Genomic DNA, 13,462 nt, shown 5'->3' with positions numbered 1-13,462 from the left:
GTGACCTGAAATCCTGGAAGGTGACGTCACAGTCTTCCTCTGGACAGGGGGAGGATTTCAGCACAGCTGCCACATTTATGATTATTATTTAATATTGTTTTAATTTGTCTGATAAGCAGAATCAGCCTAAAACAAACACCATGTGTAATATCTGAGTGACTGTAGAATGTACTTTTCTCCGGAGGTTCTGACCCTCCATGGTTTCTACATGTATGAAAGGCATCCTCATTTTACCAGCCAATCATATCCACTTTATAACAGAGACAAGCAGCAAGAAGGTAGAAGCAGCAGATCACTGAGTTTCTTTTTGCTTCTGATCAATAACAACGATTGGGAAAGGAACAAATAATCAACTAATTGTTTGAGCAATAGATTCGACTCAAATGTTCTCAGACCAGTGGTCTGAATAAAACCAGAGCAGTTCTAGCTGTCAAATGAGTTCCACTCAAAATGAACATCTGTACATGTAAACAGAGAACAATTATGCTGAGAGTGAGAAGAAACATGAGAATCATATGAATTATTAACTAAACATCGGGGCTATAATCTACACCCATAGTGGCAGTATGTGGCAGTATTTACCTCAGGGCTGAAATCATTTGAATGCGATCACCTCAGTCAGAGCTGCAGTAAATATGTACAGTACAAACACACTTATTGTAAATAACACACACAGCTAACGTCAACCCATCACTTGCATCCGTCCCTAATGAACGATGTGAGAGCAAACATGTTCAAAAATCACATTTTCTATGTGCCGTTCATTCTGTGGTTTACACCTTTCATGCTCCGCTGTTGCAACTCTTGGTTGTGTTTACATAATGTTTATGTAAGCCCTATTCTTATTTTTATCTGATGTTTCCTCACTCTGGTCCCACAGTGGTGGCAATAGCTGCTGCTGCCATCATTAAAGACACACTTGATGCTCCCCTAAATAAATAAAATGTCCTTCCAGCCCACTGCTAAAGTTCTGAAAGTTAACTCTTGAGATTTAGGGGCACTGTTGGACTCAGTAACCAAAACTTTCAAGTCTTGTCATTGTACTAAAATTAGCACAAAAAACAGAGATGTTTTAAAGACACTGAAGTCACTTGGCTTGAGTAACACTGAACTCTGTACTGAAAGGCTTTAGTCTCCCATGTTTTAAAGGACTGTGTGTTTTCTCATTGTGTGTGTGTGTGTGTTTATGAGGTCTGTAGTGATGCTCTGTTTGCATTTCTTTCATTCACGAGGACATTTTATCATGAGAACTCCTGTTTTATGGCTGCCACAGAGCCGAGAAACAGCAGGAACACACACACAGGGACAATGCTTTTGTCACTCTCCTTTGGAATGCAACAGCCCATTACTATGCAAATGACCAGACATCTACGCTTGTAAACTACTGTGTGTTTACATGAGAGCGTAAGGAGCGATGATACGGTTAGGAGTGTAAAAACACACACAGACAGGACAGGGCTCGCTTAAAGAGAGCCTCCAGTTAAGATGAACATCTAAGATGTGCTCCAGTAATCCACTTTAATTTCCTGACTTTGGAGAGAACATGCAGACGCCTCATCGCAGGCTTCTTCTATACATTACATCCTCCTCCTAGCTGTGGGGATCAGCAGTTTCCTCTTATCTTAATCTCTTCTGCAAGGGATGAATCCAATTTGGGGAGCAGTTTAGCAGTCTAGTGAGAAAAAAAATCTACTTGTTCCAGAAAGCACAATCAAATATTTATATTCAGCCAGCTCCAGCTTCCAGGCCACCCGTTTCTGTGTCACATCCAAAAGTGACCAGTATTAAGCACTCTGGTGGCTATTCAGGCTCAGGACTAGCAGATAAAGATGCAGGGAGTGAAGGTCTCTATTCACATATGCATGCAACTGACAACCCTTTTCATCTTGATGAGATATCTACCAATAAATATACACTCAGTTGGAAGTACACCTCTCTCTGCAGTGTCATGCAGCAGTCCTGAAATAAATCCTTCTTTCACAAACATTCTGATATTCTATTTGATTTTTCTATTTTGGTGATTCATGGAGGCTGCAGGTAGCTGCTATGCTCTAAAATGGAGTATACCATTATTGATGTTATGGAAAAAATCTGTCTCAAAATCTTTACTGCAACAGAAAATGAAGCATCACAGAAATGGACTGCCTCTTGGAGTGTTGGTTAGCTCAGTTGGTAGAGCAGCCGTCCCATGTACAAAGGCTCAGTCCTTGCTGCGGCGGCCCAGGGTTCAAGTCCGACCTGCAGCTCTTTGCTGCATGTCATTCCCCATCTCTGACTCCCTGCATTCCTGCCACTCTTCAGCTGTCTCTGTCAAAATAAAGCTTGAAGAAAACCTAATATATATATATATATATATATATAAAGAAATGGACTGCCTCTTGTCACTCACAGATTCTAGCTTTAAGAAATGCACTGCTTCCTTTGCTACAGGTCCGAGGTGTAGCCCACTTCTTATCCAATGCATGCTGGGATAGCCTCCAGTCTCTGGCCTCCTGTAACCCTGAACATGATCAGTGGGTATAGAAAACTGATGGATGGAGTGGAGATCAGTGAGAGAGCAGCTCACAGCCTCAGTGGTGGGTGGTGGCTAAAAGAGGAGCACAATGTTTGGTATATTATCTAACACAATACTATAGATTCTGTCCAAGGCCATGGCGAGCGAAGCACACTCAGCTTTAAGTGGACATCTATTGTCCTCAGGGATTAAAGTCTCGTATTGACTCACACGCCTCACAAATCCAACAGACAAGCTCCCAAACAACACTGAAACATTTCGAGAAATTACAGATAAAATCTGATTCAAACATGAATACCTTCATTAAATCAGAGGTAATCAACACACTCCCAATATCAATTAGACTTATGCTTCAGTTTCTGTCATTGCCAGTACAAATCTGTTGTATGTATTTGCTATTGAAAGAATCACACAGAGGAACACAGTGAAGATAAAAAGTGGACCAGAAAACATGAAGAAAAAAGACATCCAATCCACAGCATTAATAAAAGCTCTCTTTGAAATACAGTCTTTTATGATACTGTTTTATCACAGCAGCATGTCCTGTCCAATCCAATCCAATCAAAGTGAACCATAATCAAACAAGGAATGAAAGTGAACAACTTAACCTTTGTCTTTGCACTGCTTTACCATTCGACTCTTCTCCACAGCCCCTCAATTCAGACAAAATACCATTAACTGTAACTGTGGTTCATTTGTGAGCGAGTCTATTAACTATTCTGTTTCTACCCAAACGTATACACTTTGTCCTGCTCCCTCTCCTCCTCTCACCTCCAATTAAAGCAGACAAAGCCTGACAATGAGGAGCACTTCACGCCAAACAAATAAGACAGTTGCATGTGGAACAATGGTCTCCTTGAGTGTGTTTACCTCTGTGCCTTTTACAGCCTGTGGAACGAGATGGAGGTCAACATGTGGGTTAATGGTCGATTCGGAGCTGCTCAGGTCAAAGCGCAGGTTTCCCGTTTATTTGAGTGGGTGGGGGTGGTTTAGGATGTGGCGGCGGAGAAGCTGAAACAGAATCAACTTTTAAAGAAACATAACTTGATGTTGCTATGGTGATCAGGCCAATCAAACTGCCCCATAGTCAGCCTGAAATGTGGCTGACACTGAGCTCTATCCAGGTGGAGTTCATGGATTGAACTACTGTATGCCACTTTCAGTTGTGTTATTGGTTCATTACAAGAAACTTCTTTTGGTTTTTGTCGTTTGCTTTTACACATAGACAGTGATTGAGAATGAGGGAGAAGTGATGGAATCAGGGGAATAAAAAGTGATTGTCTGTTTCTTGAGGTTACGTTCATCATGAATACACTCCGTCCATAGCCATGCGGCTCATCACTCAACACAGGGTTTCAACATAACAATACAATCTCTGATCTTTGATAGTATCTAATAAGTTAGTTAAGTTAAAAGTTAAAAGAACAACGCCAACCTCCACCTCACTCCACCTCATTCTCCTCCTCATGTGTGATCTATTGACAACCACACACCTCTGCTGCAGAGACACTGAGAGAGACGTAATCTGGTGTTATGCTGAAGACCTGAACACAAGCACAGACCAGGTGAAGCAGCAGTGAACACACCTGATGGCTCTGTCATTAACAGTGAGCCATCTCCACACGTGGCTCATCGGGCATTCAGATAATACATTTTTTCTCACTCATTTTCTTCAGCTAAATCTGGTTTTTGGTGCTTTTTCTGTGCATCACATCTCCAAAAGGATGCAATGCTTATTATTTCTGCAACACCTGCAGTGTGAATTTAAAATGTGAGAGTGTTGACAACGACTTAGCACCTAAACATGACAAGGCTTCAAAGGAATACACTGCACAAAATCTATATTTAAAAGCACACAAAACCCAACTATTGATCCATATACTTAGCATCTCTCAACAAGCATAATCCATATCACAATAACATATCTGTTAACATTATGGCTCTGCTGAGCGCAAACACGAGAGTTCAAGAACACCAAGCAAATTATATATATATATATATATATATATATATATTAACAATACACAAAATTCACGTTTCTGTTCGGTTCAATATTTTTTCAATACAAAAAAGAGAAATTCCCATGCCTTTAAAAAAAAAAAAAAAATTTTAATAAAAAAAATAATTTTAATTTCAGGGTCATACTTAATACGTAAACCAAAGTAGTTCCGATCTTGCAGGTATATTTAAGGCATTAGCCCTGTTGCAACGAGCTAGCTTCGCATGTAGAAACCGAGACCACACATGAATTCGATATTCATGTTGCTCCATGTTTACTGCATGTGTGAATAAATGTTTGCTAACATTTCACATCACATCTGTAACATGGTAATATGTTGTCGGAATTTGGGTGTTGAATCCATCCTCACCTCCTTCATCACCATCTGCTACGATGCAGCCACTGCCAACGACAGGGACCTATCATTCTTTTCTAAGAAGGTGATTGGCCGTAATCTGCCATCCCTTCCTCAAGACTCTGAGCAGAAAAGATCGTGGTCGATCCCTCCCACCCTGGACATCAACTCTTAGAAACACTCTTTACTGTCAGGAGGCTGCAGCCACCACAAGAACTGTTCCTTCCTGACTGAAGCTGGCCTCCTCGAGACCCGGGACCCCCACTGAGTCAAGTTACCTCTTTTCATGAGTATATGTAAACTGTGCTCTATATTAATAATTCATATTATTTACAGAGACCAAACAATTTCCACCATGCGCAAGCTCTTTAAATATATATACACACAAATACATATGTTTAGCATATTTGTATTTAGCAAATGTATTTTTCTATCTTTACTGTTTCAAAGTTCTTGTTGCTGTAGCAGAAAAAAAACATTTTCACTTCCTTTGGACTTCTGCAGCGTTCACTCATGTTGACCATGGTGTCAGTGTGAAAGTAGCCTTTGAACCAGGAAAATGAAATGAAATTACACATTGTGCTCTTGTTGCCACTCTTTCACTAATTATTTTCTCTGGTCCGTTTTTATTTTCAACAAAGTTCTCCTCTTTGTTACCTCAGGTTAGATATCACACTCTAATTAAATATCTTGCACGTTAGTGTAGAGCAAAAAAAAACAAGCCTCTCATCTGATTTCAGTCAAAACGGCAAAGTGGTCTCAAGAATTCTGACACGCTGTCACGTCTTTTCATTCTCTCTGACCCGGCTTTGATGAACAGCGATCTACTGTATTTGCAAACACACTGGGCCCAGAAGAGCTGTAATTGGAGGAGCTGTCAAGTCAGAGGAGGGGAAGGCTGAAGTTGTCTTCAAACAACAATTTAGCGGCTCCCTTCCAGGAAGATGCAGCTGAACACCTGTCAGAGGAAAACTGTTCATTTGATGTGAATGTTTTCTGCAGTGTGTTAAAAGCTGCTGCTGCTTTTCACACGTGCACCAATTTTGCTATGTGCTGCTGCCTGAGTTATGAATAGGGAGGTGGTGGCTAACTGTTGTGGCTGAACACACTGTATTAAAATGCTTCTTTGGCCCGGGCTTTCCATGCGATTATACACCGCCGTGGTGAGAGAGGTCGGCAGGTTAGAAAAACAGACGTGGGCACTGTGTGAGTCCAGGAAAATGTGATGATCAAACACACACCTCTACTGCAGCAACACTGCTACTTAATCCAATTGATGTACCTGATGATGCACCTGGACCAAATCAGTGTTATCAGCCCTCACACACACACATGTGTGCGCACACACACACACACACACATGCATACAGAGCACAAAGACTATTGTCAGGGCAGTGGTCAAATATCAACATAAATTAGCACACAGAGCAGTCTCAGGGCTTCATTAGCATCCAGAGCTTCTATAATGAAATGTGTGTGAGTGGCTGCTCCGTCACATGACATCATGTACAGAGTTTTTTAATCCGTCATTGCTTTAATAAGACAACTTACCAACAGCATGTCTTCCTCTGGTGGATACAGTAACTCTGCTGAACCCCATGATGACTTTGCACACAGTTAGTGATCGCTGACGCTGCTCCAAGCAGCTTATCTCATTTGTCACGCATTTTCACAACTTACGCTCATGCTCTTACAGTCAGAGGTTGAATGTTCCACCGACATTCTAAGCAAGCCTGACAGGTTCACTAGTCATGGAAAACTGACTTTTTTTTCTGATTAACATGACTGGATTATACTGATGTTCACGGGTTGCAGTGCTAAATTACATCAACATCCACATGAACATGAAGGTAGACCTTCAACTAACAATCATTTCCTGGATGTTTTCCTTGTTTTGTAGAAGTCCAAAACTTTGTCTAGAATAAATATTTAAAGTTAAATATAAGTTAAAAGAAGTTAAATAAAGAAGCATCTACAGCACTAGATGTCACTAAATCTTACACACTGCCCCATTAAAAAAGATAATGAGTTGAACAGAATGGTTGCATATTCTGTTAAACAATTATTCAACGAATAATTACAGCTCTTGTATCAATGCATTAGCCTCCGGTTATGTGATGTGGATGTAAAACACTGCCTTAAAAATAAAATTATAATACTTACATAATAATAATAATACTTAGAATACAAGACTTCATTTTATGTGGAGCAAATTCAAACAGGGAGTGTGTGTGTTAAACACAAAAAAAACAATTCAAACCAATTGTTACTAACCAACAACCCTTGTCACACTGTCTCAGTGTTAAACACTGTGGCTCCACTAAAATCAAGATGCCATTAGTGCAACCTCTTCAAAGACAAAAGAACTCCAGACTGAAAGGAAGCCGTGTTTGAGAGCTGAAAAGAAAGCTAAAGGTACAAAGCTCCTGGTAATAACCAGCTATTCACAGACTTAATATGATCTCACATGTAAAAGACCTAAGCCCTAAAAATGTCTCTCAACTCTTCTGAACAAGTCAAAATAATCCCACGGGTTTTGATTTATCAATGGCACTGGGGAACGCTCTTCCCCCGCTGTCTGTCTTCTGGAAAATGATAGAAATGAAGGTCATCAGATCCTGGCATTATCTAATCTGATCATCATATTGATCATTTGTGTCAGTTTGAGCTCAGTGTCTTCCCAGCAGAAGACCTGCCACTGCCTACCCTCTTATACCAGAACTGATCATTGTGGATGTTACATGCTCACACTTGCACACCCTGCACCCTGTTAGTCAAATAAGAACAACCAGTCTCACCCAATCCTTAAAAATCGAACAGGAAATGCCTCAACTATCCTCTACCTGGTTTTAAAGACATTGTTTTGGAGCTACTGAAATTGACGCGTTTGCATGACATTTAGTGTGGGGGACTCTCTTCGATTGGGCGGGGAATGCCGGTAAATTTCATACCTTCATTTGGTTTGGTTTCACTTTCACAGTTTAGAAAGACCGAACCGCCTGGACAACGTCGTGCTGTTACAACAGCTGCTCATTTGGGGGCAGTGTTGCCCAAATGAGCACTGACCAGGAAGAAAAAAAGCCCCAGGAAAGACAAAACCTGGCTCATTGATTGGCCAGGACCAAAAACAGAAATCTATCTCCTTCTCAACAAAAACAAACAATGGAGCAACACCAAATTTATGCAGTCTTGGGGTTTCTGTTTTTACTTTGGTCTTCAAACCTAATTGGGTTTTTTTTATATGAAGCTGCCCAGTACGAGCAGCAGGCAGGCAGCAAGCTATCCAGCATGTTGCTCTGTACATGAGACGCATGCAGCAGAACCGAAAAAGACGGCAAAGAGCGAGAGACTACGACATGCTGCTATGGTTACACAGATGCCCCTCTTTGGTTCACTGGATAGTTTGTTTGCATCTCCCACTGTAAGTGAACCAGGGTTCTCTTCGAGCGAACAGAGACTCACGTGTTCAGGCAGAGTATTCCCACCTGCCCAAACTAAGTGGACTATCGGAGGAAACAAACACTGATCCGTTTAAAGCGGACCATTTAAAATATGAACATCTCTGCTGCCCTCAGTCAGCTTAATAAACACATTAAGCCCGTTTCCAAGGCCTGATTTGGACTGACACGCTAAAATACTTGTTCATTCAGGCTTTTCTGGTCATCTCAGGAGCATTGCTATACTTAGATCCACCCTGAGTTTCAGCGATACAGATTATGCGCTTTTATCTCTTCCTCCCTTAACTGCTGCCGTGCCCTGTTTGTTTGCCATAACCGAAAAGAGAATGCCTCCAGTGTGGTGAGAGTGCTGAAGCAATGCTTTTACCCAGAACAAAGAGAAGGGCCAAGCATCTCCCTCTCCTCGCTGATGGCTTCACTGATTTTTGTAGTGATTATGTGCAAATGTTTTTCCTGGCCTGGCTCCAGGTTATCTCACTGAACCTTTGACTGCTTTTACAGACTGCACACTGTCCTGACTGGTGTCCAGTGTCCAGGCTAAAGGCTAAAGGTGACTGACGTTTTGCCATCATGGCTCTGTGTGCTGGAATTGTTTATATCTTCTGACTCTTCCCTTTCCTTCAAATGATCTATGTTCTTTTAGGTTTACATATTTGTTATTCGACTCACCTTTTTTGTTACTTTATTTTGTCTTTACTGATCTTTTATCTATCTTTGTGCAGAAGTGGTGAAGGAGTGTTTAGTGCCTCACAATCTTCTGGATAAAACCTGGAAGTGGTTGAATAAGGTAGATACGCTCGACAACAGAGGATATTTTGAAATGTTCTTTAGAACTTTTAGGTTGTACAGTCCTCTTTATGTTATTTTGTATGAATGGTTTGGCAAAGAAAGTAATGTTCTGTACATGGAGAACAAAACAATGTACAACTGTTCAACCAGACTGACAAAGCAGAGAGAGACAAAGATCCTCTGAGCCACACTTTAACTCATCAGTGACTGTTCAAATCAATTTAGAAACTTGAAAATCTGTACAGATTTAAGTCCGAACAGGTTCCTGTTTCAGTGTCTGATAAATACGTGAACAATAATAACTAAAACATGCTAGAATGAACAAATGTGTTGTTTTTTTGTTTTTCCAAACAGAAACAGACAGTTGGTCTACGGTTAGCTCTGTTGGAAATAAGATCACGGAAAACAAACTGTGAAGTGACGAATCACAGTTTAAACTTGTTTATCAATCTGAGCACACAGGGCCCAAAGAAAAACACATCTCAACATATTCAGAGCTAAGCTCAAAGAGCCGCTGTGGTTCATTAGGGATCGAGGGTCACTTGTGCTTTTCTGGACCGGATAACAAGTTTCTCATCAAAGTATTTGGGAGGGGAAATGGTTACAACAGTGTTGATGTTTAATAATGGACATAAAGATACATTTTTTATGTCATATACCTTCAAACATTTAAACGTGAACATGAATAAACCTAATAAACTATTTAAGATTTAAAACTTGTTTTAACTGAGTAATGTTTGATTTATATTGTATGTTTTTACAGCTGATTTCTGCTCACATTATCAAGTGTAAAATTCAGTGTTTGTCACAGGCCACAACCAGAGTCTGGCAGAGCTGATTATTAATTTTCCTACATTCATGTGCAGTACAGCACCGTCAGCTGTTTGTCACCATGTAGCCTATCTCCAAACAAGGCCCACCATTGATGTGCTCTGATTTAGATTAAACACAGATAGGTTAGGGTCAGGACCACCCTGGGGTTTGAACCAGACTGAAAAGCAGTGTTGCCTTAAAGGCAAAGCTTAGAGAAACAAAGTGCTCTATTGTAGTTTTGAGAGTTGCCCATAGTGGTCACAAACAATACATCCTGGTACATGCAGGCACTCTGGAAGAGGCTTTCTGAGCCACTTTTTCTGTCAGAGTCAATGTTACCCCAGTGATTGTAGTATTAATAGACTACACAGTCCACCAGCACAGACTGCATGCCCATACAATCAGAGGGAAAATAATCTCTTATAATAATCTATTCCTGCTTTTTGGCAACAATGTTGAGAAGAATGGACAAATTCTGCATATTGGCAGTGTCTTCTGGTATATTTAGGACATTTACTATCCACTGAAGGAACTGTTGTTCAAATCAAATTCAATTATATCACACTGCCCACTGCTGCCTGGAGAAGAGTAGTGGTGGAAGAGGATTATGGGAGTAACACACAAACCACGTCTCACGACTGAAAAGAGAAAACACTCACTGGGTGCTGGATTGGATGCAGACCTGATTTCTTCATTCAGACTAATAGTACCAATAAACTCATTAAACGTCACGCAGGCAGCAGACTACCTCTGACTCTTTGATAAATGCAAGTGATGGGCTGTTATGGGCTGCAGCAAGGTCACATCTGAGTCAGTGAGGAATGTCTGCGAGGACTGACTCAGGCCACATAACTGGAATGATGGATGCCAGTGCTAAGAACATTTTAAGCTGCTTCAATGCATGCTGGGAAACCCCAGAATCCTACAAAGCATATATCAATGGATCTCAACGAGGGGTCTGAATTACCTGCCAAGGCTTTGAGTTCCACACGACCGTCGAGGGTTTCCACACTTGACGTTTCAAGGGTTAAGAGTTGACTACAGTGTGAGAATCAACAACCAAAATCTTAAGAGCTAAGAGTCTGCGGTTCTGCTGGGCCAATATTTTGATACAAACCAGTCAGTCAGTTCATAAAATACATTCCTGTTTTGACTGAGCACTTTGAATGGAATCCATCTGTAAAATTGGCGACAAAACTGGCTTTAAAAGCTTCTGACTCAGACTCACTCAACTATTTCATTAGTATTCTTTCAGTGGAGACCTTTATGATGACTAGAGGCTTTTACGCCATGCAAAAACTAGAATTATGGGTTTAATGTTTTGCTATAAAAGTGGCCATCAAGTGTTAACCTCTGAGAACTCTATTTATTTTTATTCCACAAAACCCATCTCATATCTCGCTCATCTTTATCAAAGCCAAATCACTCGTAAAAGAGAAGATTTATATTTGTGATTAAAGTATTATTAAACATTGTCGCTACACAACTGCCCAGATGTTGCACACCCCATCCCTCTGGCAATTGAAAGCAGGTCAAATCCAACACTGAGCAGCCTGATTTGCTGCAACCGTTTGACCCAAACCTGCTACCATGACCATTCAAGCTGTCCAGTCTGAGACCACACACACACACACACACATACATATTCAACTGTGCTGGGATCTAACTCAGTCTGACAGACTCTCATTAAATACAGAAAGCCATCAAAGCCAATAGACACAGCTCTGACACAGAGACAAAGCAAGGAGGCAAATAGCTTTTTTCAAAAACATTTTATCCGAATGTTGCTTCACGAGATGTATGGACGAGGATGTGAAATGAAATAAAAATGACTCTATATCTTCTGATCAGATGTTAACTTCAAGATGTAGAAGGACCAAGATGGAGTCAGAGAGAGAGAGTTGGAAAAGACAAGAATATGAGTTGGAGGGGATCAGCTTCACTCCATTCTGCTTCAGTCTGTGTGACTGTGTGTGTGTGTGTGTGTGTGTGTATTCAAACCACAATCAAATAGAAAGCTAACACCACGCCATTAATGTTTCAATATATTTTTTTAAATATTTCACTCAGCCACAATATGTCCTTCAGTCACAGAGCAGCAAGTTCAGCAGCAGACACCCTGCTGTGAAATTATCACGCAAAACGACATTTATGTGATGAGAAAAAACACCAAACACGAGGAGAATTCAAACTTCGTCATTAATAAACACATATTTCAAAAGTAGTTTTTAACACTTCTCATCATTTAAGCTTCTGTACAATTAAACGTGTGGCGGCTCTTCTCTTCACCCTCCGTTAAAAATAAAACATATGCAGATATTTTATTAATATATGAAATGCAAAGAACTCATTAAAAGTCTGCATGTTTCATTAAACTGCTAATAAGATAACTTCCGTACAAGTTCCCGCTTTGCACGAGATGAGGACGTTCAGACGGAGTCTGTGGTCCGCGAGACGGAAACCATTCCGTTCTTCAGTTTAGTGTTTTTCAAAAAGTGAGTACGAATTCGTTATGACAGCAGAATGTGAACTAAAGTTGCTGACAAGCTCTGCGTCATCATTTTCCCTCACTTTGACCACAAAATAGACAAAAGTCGGTGCCCGCGTGCCCTCCGCCAACAACCGGTGCCAGTGCCAAACCGCAAACGGCCAAATGACATGTCACACGAGAAGAGGCTCTAAATGATGGAGTCCAAACAGTGACAGATGTAAACGGCTGTCTGAAGAGTTGTTCTCCCGCTGTGAGGGACAGTACGAGCGGCGTACAGCCGCAGCCACTTACCGCTGAGCGCGGAGGATGGAGCTTCACCAAGAACAACCACCGGAGACGGACTGCTGTTCTCTCTGTCTGTCCCCTTCTCTCTCCTCCTCACTCTGCTTCTCCCTCTCCTCTCTCCTCTCTCCTCTCTCTCTCTCTCTCTCTCCCATGTGTAGTCCCTACCTCTCTCTACCACCGCCCTCTGTCCCACAGCCCCCACTCACCAAATCAACAAATTGAGGACTGAAATGGCTGCTGATTGGTCATTACAGTGCCGTCGGTGATTAAAGGAACGCGCACACGCACACGCACGGGAACACACACACATACAGGCTGGGCTCACGTCTCCATCCCGACACGTTTCAATCAGCCGTAATGCGGCTTCCTTAAAGGAGAACTCTGTGGTTATTTGAAGACCTTTCACTGACAGCAGCACACCAACTGACATGTGTTGTTTCTGATGGGCTTTAATAAGCAGAAGCTGGCGGATTATACAGCCAGCACCTCGCAGGTGTCACAGCTGAAGGTGGGTGCGCTTGCCTGAAATATCTCCCGGGCAGAATGACACTCTAAAAGTGGCACAGAGTCATGGCATTCACATAATTAAAGATGCTCCACTGTGATCTTCCACTAGCTGATTACAGTGGCCATCTGAAGCTCACTGTGGAGATTTTAAAACTATATAATATAATATATATATATATATATATTGGTTATATTAGTATGTCGTTGGGCCTAATTATCACCTTAGTGGTCAATCAGACCACCACAAAAA

The 13,462-nt window shown here is 41.3% G+C and overlaps 1 protein-coding gene across 1 annotated transcript in view; it reads right to left on the bottom strand.

Moving 5' to 3' along the window:
* cdh6 (cadherin 6) overlaps window positions 1–12,842 on the bottom strand; it is a 79,436-nt gene extending 66,594 nt beyond the window's left edge. Inside the window, exon 1 of the mRNA XM_010740759.3 lies at window positions 12,712–12,842. The gene's annotated coding sequence lies outside the window, so the exon portion shown is untranslated. The remainder of the gene's footprint in view (window positions 1–12,711) is intronic.
* Between the last annotated feature and the right edge of the window lie 620 nt (window positions 12,843–13,462).

This window comes from Larimichthys crocea, chromosome XVIII (assembly GCF_000972845.2).
Source record: "Larimichthys crocea isolate SSNF chromosome XVIII, L_crocea_2.0, whole genome shotgun sequence".
In the NCBI taxonomy this organism is placed as follows: domain Eukaryota; kingdom Metazoa; phylum Chordata; class Actinopteri; family Sciaenidae; genus Larimichthys; species Larimichthys crocea.
Note: the sequence above shows the minus strand (reverse complement) of the source record. Positions and strands in the feature narration are given on the sequence as shown.